Genomic DNA, 4,739 nt, shown 5'->3' with positions numbered 1-4,739 from the left:
GCTTTCTTCACCACATTTGCTTATGTACCCGCTTTGTCTTCAGCATTCGTGTGGGTAGGCTGGTGTGCTTCTTCCTTGTGGGTTTTGTTGTGAGAACAGTAAAAGAGGATACTGACCAAATCTGGAGGTCTGGGTAAGTGTGAGGAGGCAGTTTGTTGGGCAAATAGGGTGACAGTGGTGTTCCCCATTCATCTCCCTGCATGCATTTTTGAATTTAACAAACCACTGCACCTTCCTCTCATTCTCACAAAGGTTTGTCAAAATGTCAGCAGAATAGAAAACTTACAATACTGAACTAGGTCTTCAAGTGTCTGAACACCTCCATCTGGATTGGAATAATCTCCATATAATAGGTCATATAGACTAGGGGTTTAGAAGAGCTGGCAGTATAAAATAGCTCTGTCTTCTCAACCATGGTGCAGGTACAGTATGCACAGCATTGAGGTTATATTCCCCCTAACTGGACCAACCTGGCCAGGATAATCAGGCGGATGTTAGGTTTCACTTTTCTCCCTCAGTCAGCCATGATGCCTGCTTGAGGACTGCTGGGAAAGAATCCCGTATAGCCCCTGGAACTGTTTCCAAAAGCCAGGGAGGACTTGGAGTGTTATATAACTGGCCCCTATGTTCCTTTTAGTCATAGCACAGAATGGAACATGGAAGTTTTCTATCTCTATCTAGGGTTACTTTTCACCTGTTGTAGGCTTCCTGGTTCTTTCCATAGGCAATGAAAGTTGTTTTCCATGCTCAGGACCTGATCAGAGGAATGTGATATTTTATGGAACAACCCATATTAGTTATTGGTTCTCTCTTCCTAGTGGCCTCTTAGCTAAGTAGAAATCAGAGATTTTGTTGCAGATATGCTGTTTTGGGAGCACATTGCAGATAAATTCTGTTGCACTTCGATAATGGTGCAGTTGAGTCATATCTGAAATTGTTGCTTCTGGGAGAGCTTTTCCTGAATTTGAGTTAAGTGAACAAAGGTATAATCATTCTAGCTAAAGGGGTAGCAGACACCAGCAACATTGTTCCTCTCACTTACACACACTCCACTAAACTTCCTCATTCTCTTCTCTTTCTATTGCTAGTAGATATATTACTCTCCCCCAAGAGCTCTGTATGATTTGTCTCTTCCTTGAAGCTCCTCTTTACTCAAGACTTTACTTCTTATACTAGTCACATATTCTTCAAATACTTTCACAATCCAAACAGAGATATACCCATGATATCGTTTTCTTGACATCATGAAGTGTAAGTTATTTTTCAACATTTCTTGCTAGAATCACTAGACATTTCTGTGTAAATTTTCTACATGCTATCTTTACAACAGAGTTGGTCATATCTGCTATATATACAAGAATAAACACTGTACACTGTAATTGCATTCACTCTTCAATTACATACATGGTTAGGTTTCAAAGACCAAGTTGTTACATGAAAAGTAGTGTTATGTGAAAGTTGAGGATGACAACATCAGTACCTAACTGCCAAACCACTAATAATCATGGCCTGGCCAAACTGACACATGACTTTAACCACTACAGCCATTATTAATCTTGCCTCACACTTTCACATTAACTATTGCCAAGTATAACTCATGAATGAGCAAACTAGTCAGGTAGTAATTATTTTACCCTTGTCATAAATGATAAATGTTAAATAAAGAGATAATTCTTTAGTGAGAAGAATGTATAGTCAGTATGTGTGTTTTGAATGAGAGAGTTTCCCTCAGCATGAACAAAAATAAATAAATGGAGAGAAAAGGAAAAGAAAGTAGAATCCTTTATTTGGTTTTGTTCCCTTTAAAAATAGGAGATCCTGGTATAACTGGACAACAGTGGAAATACAGAGACAGGAAGACTTCTTTGTACTTCTTTGCAGCAGATTTCCAGACAGAATCAAGTCTTATAACAGATCATGGTACACATGGGGAAGATGGGATTCAGAAGTGAGACAGACGATACTCCATTAGCATGCACGCATCAAAGGCTCTTCAATACCTAAAATAGTAGAAATACTTGTCCCAGAGTCAAAGCACACAGCTGGCCTTGGTTAAGACGCAGGTCTAGGAGCATCTAGCACCCCAGCTACAATCGGTTACTAAAACTGGACTTTTTCGGGAATAGAAAGAGGTCTTCTCATTTTTTTTGAGGGAACATGACCAAGGAGAGAAACAAGTTGAAACCATATATGCGAGTGGCTTGAGGCCCTTCTCCCTTCCCCCACTGTGTTCCCCAGGAGCAACTGTGTCACAAGAAGGTGAGGACAAAAGTGGAAAGAAAAGTACAATCGCAGCCCCATCTGGCCTGTAAAAAGCCTTCTAAATAAAAGCATACAGTTTCTCAGCAGTAGATGAAAAGATCTAATTTTATTTTATGGGACTTTAAGTTACTTTTGAACTCATAGAAGAGAAGACTGCAGGCCATCTTTGACATTTATTCATTTGTCTTTCTAATTTTGTACATGTGGAATAACCCAATCTAGAATTTTGCCACCGGCTTTAATCAAGCACTTTCTGTCAATTCCCAGAATCGAACCTTCCCCACCATCCAAAAGCTAGGGCATGCATGAATGTGTGCAGTCTTCTGGCAAGTCTCCATTCCATAAGTATCTTATTCACAGATTTGTTAGAATCCCCAGAAAATAATTTGTGTAGGCCTGGCATCATGAAATAATTTAAAGTATCTCAAAGATTGTTTTGTGGCTTTACTACTTATCTTGTTTTGTTTTTTCCTTTCCTTTTATGTTGCTTTCACCATCAGATTATAGATATAGAAGCTATGTATCTTCTAGTTCACAAAAAAAAGATAATAAATTCTGTTCAGTTTTCTAAGTAAACCATTCCTTTATTTATACAAAATGTAATAAATATCTTATACACTATTCATAATTTTCAAAAATTTTCTATTCTTTTTTTTTCAAGCATTGCCACCTTATTTAGTATCTCATTTCTTATCAAAGAAAAATATGCTTTCGGATTATAATTTATTGTGAAGTAATGGCTAAATCTCAAACTTAAGTATAGAAGACTGTCAAATACTTCAGCTCTTTGGATTAGCTTAGACTTTAATCATCTTCCATGTGCTAGTTTGTTCTTCAGTTTGGAAGGTAACCTGTACAAATTAGTTTCTTAATAGGTGTGGTAGTTCCATAATCTGGTGTCAATTTGGGACTTGAGAGGACTAAGAGTGAAGGGGTGGAGTCTATTTTATCAGTCACTTGAGTCCTAGCCCATTAGGCCTCGGTGTGGGCATGGCTTTCTCCTGAGGACTCTGGGAACTCCAGTATTTCTTCCTTGGAGGCGGGAGACTCTCTTTCTGCACACTCCTGGACAGACTCTATACTGACAAGACTCATGAAGCTACGCTGATGACAGCGAGAGCCCTGCACCTGGAGAAGCCACGTGGAGACCCCTGCCATTACTGAGATGCTTAAAATGCCACTGGATCCACAAGACTTCCCACCCACTGGCCTGTGATCTTCCCGCATTCAGCGGCATTGCATGTGTTTTGTGCGTTTAAAGAGGACATTATAGATTGGTATTGAACATATGGGCTAATACCGGACTTATGGACTTGATCTGGACAGGATGGAATGTTTTCTCAATATTCAACTGTTCTTGTATATTAAGCTCTTTATTATGCACATATGAGTGTTCATGAATTTGTTTCTCCAGTCTACCCAGACTGTCACAATAGGTTAGAAAACTCTGAGACCAATTAGAAATTTCTTTTTAACACTTTATGAACAATATGAGTGGTTGGGACATCAGTGGTCTTGGCCCAAGCTGGGGCAACTCTGAAAGCTGAATTGGGGGAGCTACCGTCTGCCCTCTGTGATCCTGTACTCAACTGGGGATCCCCTGCCTGTCTTGGGGACCTATACATGACTGAGGGAAATCCCTTGCCCCACCCCTCACCTCGCTGAAGTGCTGTATACAGCACAAGACAGCTATATCATGGATATCCAGCGCTCAACACCACTGCAGGAACTGCTGCCTGGCCTCAGCTCTGATCTTGACTTCAAGGGTAATTCCACCCAACATCTGTGGGACCCTATGCCAAGTGGGTACACCACTCTGCTACTTGAGGCAGGGTTGGAACTCCTCCAGCCCCACCATCAGGCGATCAGGCCTCAGCTATCTCCTTACTTAATATTCTTTTTCTTCCCTATTCTCCCTCCCTTCTATCTTTCCCACTGCAGTTGGTTTCAGCAGACCCCATTCTGTTTTGTTTTGTTTTTTTCTTCTCTTTTTCTTTCTTTTCCTGTTCTCTCCCCCTCTTTCCTTTCATTAGCCACTGCTGGCTTCCAGGCCACTAGCCTCCACATAGGGCAACTCAGCCCCAAAAGCAGGGGGCACTCCAGCCTGCCCTCTGTGGGAGCACTGCACACCACACACGGCAGCTGTGACAGCCTTCTACAGCACTCCACACTGCTGAAGGAACCTCCGTCTGATCTCTTCAGTGATCTTACCAGCTAGGGCAATTCCACCCAGCACCGGTGGGACCCTACACCAAAAGGGCACACCAACCTGCCATTTTGGGGCAGGCTTTAAACCCCTCTGGCAATCAGGGGCAGGGTTCAAATCCCACATTTGGTGATCAGGGATCAGTAAACTCTGTACGCTTTACTTTTTTTCTTCTCTCTTTCTCTACCACAGATAGTCTTAAGGAGCACAGTTGTGGTTTTTTGGGTTTTTTTACTTCTTTCTTCTCTTTTTTTCTTCTTTTTTGTTTCTC

Source organism: Echinops telfairi, unplaced genomic scaffold (genome assembly GCF_000313985.2).
Source record: "Echinops telfairi isolate 266 unplaced genomic scaffold, ASM31398v2 ScPeMD7_3533;HRSCAF=4204_0, whole genome shotgun sequence".
Lineage (NCBI taxonomy): Eukaryota > Metazoa > Chordata > Mammalia > Afrosoricida > Tenrecidae > Echinops > Echinops telfairi.
This window is presented reverse-complemented; position numbering follows the sequence as displayed.